Source organism: Hippopotamus amphibius, chromosome 5, assembly GCF_030028045.1.
Source record: "Hippopotamus amphibius kiboko isolate mHipAmp2 chromosome 5, mHipAmp2.hap2, whole genome shotgun sequence".
Classification (NCBI taxonomy): domain Eukaryota; kingdom Metazoa; phylum Chordata; class Mammalia; order Artiodactyla; family Hippopotamidae; genus Hippopotamus; species Hippopotamus amphibius.
In genome coordinates, this window is record NC_080190.1 from 19,684,962 (window position 1) to 19,697,016 (window position 12,055).

Sequence of the window (12,055 nt, forward strand, 5' to 3'; positions counted from 1 at the left end):
GCTTGGCATTTACTCTCATCAACACAACCTCATTGCACTCTCAGCCTCTTATTGAAAGATATGTTACTTTCTGGTGCCAGACCTTTGTCCCTTTCAGAGAGAGTCAGCTCTTTCTTTACAGAGCCACCTCCTATGCAAGCACATCTAGACAGATCACTCATATGAAAATTATATTATTTATATCCCAAACCAGGACACTTTGAGAATGAAAGGTGGCACTAAAATAATCAGTAGGCATTAATTGATCTATAACAAGTATACACTGGGACTCTCCTGGGCTAACTGGGACAATGGCACAGTGGACACATTGATATGTCCCCCCAATAAGAATCAAGGAGAACACTTCTACTAGAACCCCTAATTTTTAAGAGTAAAAGGAGGCTATGTGGCATAAAATGTGGGACTTGAACTGACCAAACAGATCAGTGGCTTTCAAAGTCAGTGCTACTGGAGATCCCAGGGTTCCCACAGCAGTCAGATGAGAAGAAAAGGTGACAGTGGGTAAGAGAGTTGGGTAAGAGTCTGGGTAAGGCTGAAGTTTGCCCCTGGCAAAAAGACCAGAACAAATAGAAAGCTGGTTGAAAAGTGTCACCTTGTCATAAATGATCACTAAACAATACAGAAGAAATGGCTTAGAGTTTTCTCAGCCATAGGGACTCCAGCCTCTTCCCATCCATTGCCATACTGATTGTTAGATCGCTGAACTGAAAATGCAATGTATAGCATCCAGCCCTCCAAGTTAAGATTTGGGTGGGGGATTCTATTATAAAAGCAAATAGTGGTCCAGTGAATAGGATCAAAGAGGACACCCCCAACTCGTTTAAGGGCAATTATCAAGCTTGGAGAAGCAGTTTAAGATGGGAAAACAGAATTCAGCCTATGACAAAAAGGAGAGTACTGCTTTCAAGTGGCCTAGGAAGAGGGCATTCATGAAACACACAGGAAATATATCAGTTTTAGACAATCACATCCTTGATTGCTTTAAAATATGTTCTCTGTAAAATATGCTCTGCAAAAAAAATTAGATGTCAACAATAACAATAGTTAGCATTTGTTGAACACTTATTCTGTGTCAGGCACTATTCGAAACATATTACATGTATTTTTTTCACTCAAACAAGATATAGGAGGAAATAAAAGGAAGCCGAATGAGTTTAAATAAAAATAAAATTGGAATTAAAATTGCAATGACAGAATTTGAATCCATATTAGAAACACCAAAGGGCTGATTTGATACCTGGGAAACATCCAATCCTTGGTATAGAAGAGAATTTATTTTACAATGCATATGAAAAAGGAAAGGGATGACAACTGTTAAACATTATGACATCAAAATACATAGAGCAAAGGCTAATAAAAACACAAGGAGAAAATGACATAAAGATGAAAATGAAGTAGGCAACTTGCACACAGTTATTTGCATTTGAAAAGCCAAGAGATAAAAGTAAATGGGTAATTAGAGATTTTGAAAAATAAAATTTTAAAGTTAATTTAATAAACATATTCCAAACTTTATATTCTACAAAGAGTATGCCTTTTTTAAATTCAAGTTTCAATAAAGTACTTACCAAAAAAACATGTATATTAGGCCATAAAAAAATTTCTAAATGATTCCAAAAATATCAGAAATCAAATAGATCATATGTTCTTCTTTCAGGTAATAATTTACTATCCTAAAGGAAATAATATTAAAAGTTAATAACAAATATATATAAATTTACTCATTTGGAAAATGTAATGTTATAAATAAGTCTTGGTCAAAGAGAAAAGCAAAAATAAATAATATAAAATTTGGAAATTAACAGTAATAATAAGTACAGGAAAGTATAGTCAAAGCTAAACTCAGAGGCAAATTCTTATCCTTAAATGCTTTTACTCTTAATACAAGACAAAAATAAGCTAAATACTAAGTACAAGAAATTGGATAAGAAAAGCAATAAACAATAGGAAGCAGGAGGTAGAAATTAATGTAGATAAAGAAAAATTATTTTGTTTTGAAAAGATTTTTCTAATTCATGGAAAGTGATATATTTTATACTGTATAGACTATTATAGAATATAAAGAAATTTTACCTGTTCTTTTTTATGGGTTTAATCTGATACTAAAACCTGAGAGTAGTAGGATAGTTCAATCTAAATAATACATTAATGCATGTTATGTATACTAAAATAATATATAATATATATTATATGTATTAAAATTATACCATTGTGATTTATTCCAGAAGTGTAACAAAAGTTTAGTAGTAAGAATCTATTAAGTCATCCACATTAATGGGTCAAAGGAGAAATGTGATTTGATAAGATGTGTAATTCAATATCCATATGTATTGTTACATGTATTAAGTTGTAAGTTACATATTCAGTAATTTTGGAATTTAAATCCAGATTTCCTCTACAGTGTTAGAATTGTTCATCTGAAACCTATAATTCACGTTATGTTAATGTTGAGTGATAGAGAGATATCCCCATTGAAGTCACAGATTAAGATGGCGTATGCTCTATCACATCTGTTTAGAAAGTGACCTAGGGAGAAAATGTTGGCAAAAGACACCTCTGGTAAAGGACTTCCCAAAATATACAAAAAAGTCTTAAAACTCAACAATAAAAAATGAACTATCCAATGTAAAAATGGGCAAAAGATCTGAATGGACACCTCACCAAAGATGATACACAGATGGTAAATAAACATGAAAAAAATGTTCACCATCATACGTAATTAGGAAATTGCAACTTAAAAGAGCAATGAGATATTACTACATACCTACTAGAATGTCTAATATGCAAAACACTGACAACACCAAATGCCTATGAGGATGTAGAACAGGAACCCTCATTTGTTGCTGATGGGCATGCAAGATGGTATCAGAAGACAGTTTGGCAGTTTCTTACCAAACTAAACATGCAATCCAGCACAGTGATTCTTGGTGTTTATCCAAAGGAGCTGAAAACTTATGTCCATACAAAACCTGCACACAAATATTTATGGCAGTTTTATTCATAATTGCCCAAACTTGGAATCAGCCAGGATACCCTTCAGTAGCTGGATGAATAAATAATCTGTGATACATCCAGACAATGGAATATTATTCAGTGCTAAAAAGAAATGAGCTATCAAGTCACAAAATAACATAAAGGAAACTTAAGGGTATATAACTCAGTGAAGGAAGCTGATCTAAAAATATTACATGCTTCATGCATCCAACTATATGACATTCTGAAAAAGGCAAAACTATAGAGACAGTAAGATGATCAGTGGATGTCCGGGCTTCAGAGGAAGGAATGATGAAAGGAATAGGAGAAGCACAGGGGGATTTTAGGGCAAGGAAACTAGTCTGTATGATACTATAATGGTGGAGACATGGCATTATACATTTGTCAAAACCCATACAATGTAAGCACAAAGAGTGGAGCCTAGTGTAAACTACAGACTTGATAGTGATGTGTCAATGTTGGTTCACTCATTGTAACAAATGTACTACTGCAAATGTACTACAAATGTTTCAGGTTGTTGATAGCGAAGGAGGCTCTTTTTGGGGGGTGAGGGGGCAGGGAAGCAGGGGGAGCAGAAGTATGTGGGAACTGTGTACTTTCCATTCAATTTTGCTGTGAATCTAAAACTGCTTTAAAAAAAAAAATAGGCTAGGGCTTAGTAAGTGGCACAGTGGTTAAGAATCCGCCTGCCAATGCAGGGGACACGGGTTCGATCCCTGCTCTAGGAAGATCTCACATGCTGCGGAACAGCTAAGCCCGTGAGCCACAACTATTGAGCCCATGTGCTGCAACTACTGAAGCCCACGTGCCTAGAGCCCACACTCTGCAACAAGAGAAGCCACGGCAATTAGGAGCCCATGCACCACAATGAAGAGTAGCCCCCACTCACTGCAACTAAAGAAAGCCCACGCACAGCAAAAAAGACCCAACACAGCCAATAAAATAAATTAATTAAAAAAATAGTCTATTAATGGAATAGCAAGAAAACGAAAGTGATCCTGGTAGTTCTACTCATGTGATAAGAAGAATTGAAAACTTATATTAAAGGGAGATTCAAAATTACCCTTATTTGTAAATGGTGATGGTCTTCTGCCAAGACCCCAAAGATGGCTTTTATGGGGTCAACTCTAAGCCAGACTTTGACTATCCCCTTTCATTCCTTCTCTAAAATTTTTTAAACATATTTTCTCCCTACTTCCATATCCCTTTGTTCAACACAGTCTCTTCTCTGCCTCTTTCAGGATACCGATACAGTGGGAATGGTCTGGACACACGCACATCACACACACGTGTGCACTCACACACACACACACACACACACTGCTTGTGGCCTATAGCTCTATTTCTTAGTGTTGCCTCCAATAATGGCTGTAATGTCTTTTGGTGATTCATTCATTCAGTAAATGTTTACTGAATACCTAACATGTACCACGGTACTGAGGAGAGGATATGAGCACCGGTAAACCCTCTCCTCCAGCTCCAGGGGTTTATTACTGGAGTTTAGTCCAGTCTAGCAGGAGAGACAAACAAATAATTGCACTAATGACGGAAGTCACTGATATTCACGCATTCGTTCCAGAAACATTTAGCATGTGCTGTTTTTCTAAGAGCTGGTGGCACGCAAACTTGAAACACTCATGCACAGCTCGTGAGGAGCAGAGGAGCCAGGAGGCAAATATCTGTAGAGGACCTGTTGCAGAAATCGGTCCATTGAGAAACCAAGCACCACACTCGGAGGGTTGGAGAACTCAGGTTTATTAAGCTGGTGGCACCAGATGAGCTAACGCTCCAAAGTTCTGGGCCCCAAGCTCAGGGTGAGCTTTACTTTTATAGTGCACATGTTTACAGAGCATGGACGTTTCCAAACAGAAATTTACAAAGAGCAGGTGCAGAACATTGCATTTTTTAGCAAAACATCTTAAAGTTACATTCGATTGTTAGGTCATCCTATTTTTCTGGGGCGCAGCAAGCATATTTCACAAAAGCAAAACAAGCGTGGAGTTATTTTTAGCTGAGTGTAAGTTTCTAACTTTCCTCTTCAGACCATCCAAGGACCAGGGCCTGTGCTGCATGCTTCACAGGTGAGAGGCCATTGAATCTGCATCACAGTCCTGGAAGGTTGACATTATTGCCCCCGTTTTAAAGATGAGGCAATTCAGACATAGACGGAAGTAAATTATCCAAATCAAGGTCCCATGACCAGGATTTGCATTTAGGTCTGTCCAACTGAAAAGCATGCTTAATCTAAGTAGCTATAATGTAGACTAGGACATGTGGGCATTAATTAGCTATAAGAGAATAGTCAGGATGTGCCAAGAATAGTGTGAGTTGCCCTCAGAACCCAACACTGGGTCAGTAGCAAGCACGATGCCACTCCAGCATTCCCAGCCTGTTCGGGACTGTGGACGTGAGCAGCCTCCATCCCTCTGTACAGTCACAACCTTGTGGTTCCTCTCTGTCTTCACTCACCTGCAACACCTCCATATACTACTCGGACATGTACACTTTCCACTGACTTTGCCCAGGCTTAGACGAACTGAGAGAAAACCAGTTGTTCATGAGAAATGCAAAACACAAATTGCACTTTACTGAAGAATAATGATGAAGCACATTTGGCCGTATGTCAACAAGCTTGAAGACAGGAGGCTGACTGTGCTTATTATCATGTGCCTTCCCCTCAAAGAGTTCCATGAAACTCTTATAATTTGCAGAATTAAACTGTAGTTTGCATGTAAACAAGACCTTAATGTTTCCTGGAAGATCCCCACATTTTAAAATAACAATCTCGAAAACCGAAATCAAACATCGGTGCCTACAAATGCTGTGAATTGAAATCTATGTATCTGAAGACATTAAAAACCCACAGAGCTTAGAAGATGCATCAATTAACATCTCTATTGAATATGCAAGACTGTGTCAAATCACAGATACTGTGTAGGAGGTGGTGTGAACCTGCTGTTTTTAGCACTTGGGCCACATTTATGGGCCAAAAATGAGTTACATAGAAATGTCTTGGTAGAAATGGCAATGAGAATTGTTCCTGGGAAGATGTGCTAAGCTGCACGGAGCTCAGAGAAAAATGTTGACTTAAAAATATATTTGTAATGTTATAATTTATATACAGTAAAATGCACCAAATCAGAACTGTTTAGTTTGCATGTGACCAGATCTGCCAAAACCTTCCGTCACAGTGACTTAATCACCATGAGTGCGTTACGTCGTGCAACTGAAAATTCTAGGGCTTCAGATACAGCTGGACGCAGGGGCGCTGGTAGTATCATGAGGATAGTCTTTCTGTTTCTCAGGTCTGCTTGCTTTCTTTGCTGGTCTCAGCCATCCTCTCTCCTTGTGCCTCTAGAAATTCCAGGTTTGCATTTTCCTCAGCTGGAGTCCAGATAAAATGAGAACTTTTTCTGACAGTTCCAACTAAAGTCAGAGGAGCGCAGCTCTTTGGCTTGGATTGGGTCCTATGCCTTTCCAAAACCAAACACGGTGGCCAGGGCTTTGTAGAGTCAGTTCTGTCCTCCCCCCCGTGCACTGGGGAACGGGATAATTGGAGCACTAGTAGCAGAAAAGGGAGGAATGGATGCTGGACAAGAGAGTCAGCAAATGTCCACAAACACTCCAAGGGCGGCTTTGATCTCTTCTCATTTGAAATGGTGAAGTGCTGATGATATAAATTAACACGATCACTACTGCTTAGGAAACACCCACTGTGTTCCAAGCTCTCTCTACTAACAATCAAGATCACAACCATGAGATAGGCATTAGTACGCCCTTTTTACTAACGATGACACCGATACTCTAAAAGATGAAGTGGATTGCCAACACTGAGCAGTTAGTAAGTGGGGAGGCCAGGATTTTAGCACAGCTCTATCTGCCTTAGGCCCCGAGCTCAGTCTGTTGTGCCTGTCCTTAGCATTTCCTGCTTCTGATTTGATAGGGAAAAGTGGTACACGTGTGTGTGTGTGTGTGTGTGTGTGTGTGTGTGTGTGTGTGTGTGTGTGTGTATCTGTCTGTATTGAGAATTAAGAGACAGATGGCTGAGGAGGCAAATTCATAAGAGGAAAGAAGATGCTTTCAGAGTGAGCACCCCTGGCTGCGTGAGTGTGTCCCATCAGCAGCACATTTTGTCTCTGGAAAAGCCCAGGACCATTTGTGGCTGGGAGACCCCATCTGCAGGGGCTTATATGCGAGGTGGGCAGGCAGTTGTTCCACATCACATATTTCTATGGCTTTGTTTTCCTTGTCAAGTTCCCAACAGCTGCGAAACTTATTAAGACAGAATCATGTTGCATATTCATCAGAGGACTTGTTAATCTTCTGCCAAGCCCCTCCGGAGAGCAGGAGTCCTGGAGCTCAAATGAAGAATAACAGACAGCATGTCCTCACCCGCTCTTGAGTGATGTGTAATTGGCAATTATATAAAAGCTTTTGGCAAGGTGGGTTTAAAGCAGAAGGAGAATTCGTTGTTTGTGGCAACGCTATGCTTTCTTTTTGATCACCTATTTGTTATCTTCCTCTGCTCCCACTATATAGGTAAAGTAGGAATAGTCTCCAGTTTACGGAAGGGAAAACTGAGACCCAGGGAGTGAATGATGGAGAGCTTCAGTGTAGAGCATGTTACAATTCAGGTCTCTCTCTCTTTTTTTTTTTTTAAATGGGGGTATAGTTTTACAGTGTTGTTAGTTTCTGCTGTACAGTGAAGTGAATCAGCTATATGTACACATATATTCTCCTCCCTCTTGGTCCTCCCTCCCACCCCCCCGCCCTATCCCACCCATCTAGGTCACCACAGAGCACTGAGCTGAGCTCCCTGTGCTATACAGCAGGTTTCCACTAGCTATCTATTTCATTCATGGTAGTGTAAATATGTCAATCCCAATCTCCCAATTCATCCCACCCCCTTCCCCACCCCCCATGTCCACATGTCTGTTCTTTATGTCTGCGTCTCTATTGCAGCCCTGCAAATAAGTTCATCTGTACCATTTTTTTCTAGATTCCACATATACGCATTAACATAAGGGTGGCCATCATCAAAAAATCTTCAAACAATTAATGCTGGAGAGGGTGTGAAGAAGAGGGAACCTTCTTGCACTATTGGTGGGAATATAAATTGATATAGCCACTATGGAGAACAGTATGGAGGTTCCTTAAAACACTAAAAATATAACTACCATATGACCCAGCAATCCCACTACTGGGCATATACCCTAAGAAAACCATAATTCAAAAAGACACATGCACTCCAATGTTCATGGCAGCACTATTTACAACAACCGGGACATGGGAGCAACCTAAATGTCCATCGACAGATGAGTGGATAAAGAAGATGTGGTGTGTATATATATATATACATATGTGTGTATATATATATACACACACATACATACATACAAGGGAATATTACTCAGCCATAAGAAAAGAATGAAATTGGGTCATTTGTAGCGACGTAGATGGACCTAGAGGCTGTCATAGAGTGAAGTAAGTCTGAAAGAGAATTCAGGTCTCTTAACCCTTCATTCGGCATCCCTAAGCATAGGGATCTTTCATCTGCGCTTAGTTACCAAGAAGCTGCTCATTAGAACACGTGATTCTCTAAGATGCATGCCCTTCGTCTCTTTAGTTCACCTACAAATTCCTAGAACAGTGCCTGGACCATAGAAGAGGGTCAAAAAATATTTGCTGAATGAATCCAAGTTCCCCAGACTCCAAGTAGGACCTTACCTACCTTATGATACTCAGTGAATGTAGTCCGTTCTCAGTCTGCTGTGATTTCTAGGAGTAGTGTCCTCTGTAACGGCCTCCCAAAGAGCCCCACTAGATGCTGCTGATGTCCACACACCTGGGCTGATGGCACCCCTTGCTCAAGATGCCTCTTTAGGTTTCTTGGCAGATCTCAAAACGGTGCCTCAAAATTGCTCCTCCTGTCTGCTGTGCTCTCCCCTCACTACTTATTCCAAAGGATGGGCCCCGCCCCTGCCTTAATTCTTCCAAAGCACGGGTAATGCCAGACCGAGGTATCTGGTAACCTACAGTTTTCTCTTCTGCAGAATGAGCGCAGTACCTGTAGAGCCTATTTCATAGTGACTATCAGGAGTTCATGAGCTAATGCATGTGAAATATCAAGCTCCCACAGAGTAAGGAAGTATAGTAAGTTAGCTATCGCCCTTATCATCAGGAGGTCCTGGGGCCAGATCACTGGGTTCAAAGTCCAGCTGTGCTATTTAATAACTGTGTGATCTTGGGCAAGTTGCTTAACTTTCCTCTGCCTCCGTTTCTCATCTGTAAAAGGGGGATCATGATAGAATTTGCCTCATAGGGCTTCTATGAGGCTTAAATGAATCAATATATTGTAAAGAAGATAGAGCATTTCCTGACACAGTGTCATAAATGTAGCAACAGTCATATCCAGGTAAACTCAGGACCAGATATCAGATATCGCAGCTCTTGGAGTCCTGTGCTCTCAGGTGGGCCCCCATTTCTCTTCTTTTACTTACCACATTCTAGGAGTTCCTCACCTTGATCCTACCTAGGCTTTCACACATCCTGGGTCCCCTACCTCTCTCTTCAGAGCTTGTCAGAGGAGGAACAAAAAATATTAGAGCCAAAATGGCTTGGTCCATGGTGAAGATGGCCTGGAATGCACTTGACTGAAATTCTTAACATCTCAGAAGCATTTGTCCACATTTATGCCCAGACTTTGCTGAGCATCCATCCCTCTTATGTGTACGCTTCCCTCTCCTTGACCTTGCTTCTGTCCTTCAGGGTATAGCCCTGATCCGCCTCCTTTGAGAGTTCTCTTTTTCTCTGGGGAAGCATAATAGGCTAGTGGTTAATAACAGAACAGTCTTCAGACGCAGACAGCCCCAGGTGGAAGTCTTGACTCTGATCTCTACCCCAGGCTAATTGCTTTCCTCTCTACTCCTCAATTCCCTACCTGCAAAGTGGGTACAATAAAAGTGACCTCATTGACTGTGAGGTTTAAATAAGTTATGTGAAAGCACATTTATGGGAAAGCAGGTAGTAACATGACATGGCAACTGTGTATAAAATGAACAGCCTGCAGTGATCCCTCTAGTTTTTATTCTAATTCACTACACAGTGAACAACAGATCAGTCCTCCTCATACTTTGCAGCGCATTAAAACCACCCAGGTAGATTTTAAGACTCTGAGGCTCATGTAGTACACCAGACTAAATTAGAACCTCTGGGGGGTGGATATCAGTATTTTTTAAAGACACCAGGTGCTGCCAAGTTTGTGAGCAGTGCTCTAGATTGCTTTCCAGTCTCTTTGCAAACGCATGAAGCATGGAGTTTGGCCCCGCAGTGTGATCTGATACTGTTGTATTAAAAGGCATCTTGCCTGTAAGTGGTGGTTTGCCCATGTGCCTTGTCCGCCCAGCCAGATGTAAGGGCCGAGAGAGCTGACCAGAGCACAGGCCTCCTTGTCTTCACCATCTCTAAGCCTAGGAAGATAGGTGGCTTGAATTCAGCACATGCTTGTTCTTAATGAATTAATTGAAATAGAAAATAGGCTTCAGCTGGTAGAAAAGAAATCTGACAGGCCATTTCAAAGAGGCTGAAAGCTTAAGAACAAGAGCTCTGAAGCCAGGCTGCATTGGTTTAAAACAACACTCACTAATTGCATGACCTTGGATAAGTTAATTAACCTCTTTGGGTTTCAATCTCCCCATCCATAAAAGGAAGCAAATAATAAGACCTACTTCTCAGAGTTGTAAGAATTAAATAACACATGCGAAGTGCTAAACATAATACTTGGATCAGCAATAAGTGCTGTCTGTTACCATTATTATTTTTATCCCGAAGACTTGTTCTAACCTGCCTCAGAGTTCGGCTGTAGGCCTATGTAACAAGCTGGTGTGATCATACAATCTTTATTTCTCAGTTTCCCTGGATGGGGTCCAAGACAGTAGAGTTGCTTTATTTGAAATCCTGTGATGCGTCAGGGTATTTTTTCAGTTTTTTGTTTGTTTGGTTTTTGGGGTTTTTTTTTTTTGTTTGTTTTTTGTTTTTTTAAGTACTCAGTACCATGCCTGACACACACTGGGACTCTAAATGTTCAAATGAAAGAATAAATGAATGAGCTGGACTGTCTCTCTTAGACACTACTGGCTGTCCCTGTAAGAGTCAGAAAAGGGAACGTGTCTATGTCAAAGGGAGATATGAATACAGATAAGACTCAAGGATGGAGAGAACAGACGCCCCTGGCACGCTGTCATTCAAATCATCATGAGATGCTGCATGTAATTCCTGACACTGACTTCCCGCAAATCTGCGTTACTGTTTCAGAACAATTTCTTTTCTGGCTGTCTGTTTTTGTAAAGTCTCCCCATCTCAGCCTTTGCTGGGTCCCCATGTCACCCTCACTAATTCATTCAGTCATCAAAGCGACAAGGCCTAATTATAAGCTACAGTGAAGCAAGTCTTGAAAGGAACTCTGTGGCAGGCTCTCCCTCTGCCTGCAAAGAGGGTCACAAGTCAGTGTGTGGCTCGGATGCGCCCAGCTTCTTGAATGCGTTAGCTCAGCTACCAGGTCTATGGCCATGTCATAATGTATTTGTCTTACAGACTCTACAGGCACTGCTTGGGCTACGGTTTTGTCTGCCTTTGAAAGGGAATATAAACCTTTTGGGGAGGTTACATTTATCTAATAGCTTGGGAAATCCAACTGGTATGGCCTGAAAACTGGGTAAATGGTGGGTGATGGTAGAACTGCGTTACAGGGAACAGTAGATCAGGGTGATTTTTCGTTTGTTTTAATTGAAGTATAGTTGATATACAGTGATGTAGGGTGGTCTTCAGAGATGAGGCTTTGAAGCCAGACACACTTGGGTTTGAATCCTGGCTCCTCTTCTCACGCAGTTCTACACAAAGACCACCCTCAGTCCATAAACTGTTGCCAGTCAGGAGAGAGACCAGGAGCTTGCGCCAGAATGTAAATCAGCTACATCACTAAAAACACCACTGGTCTGCTGACTTTTTTTTCCCCTAAAGCAAAACTTCCTCAATGAAGGAAGCAGGGTGTTGATTTACATCC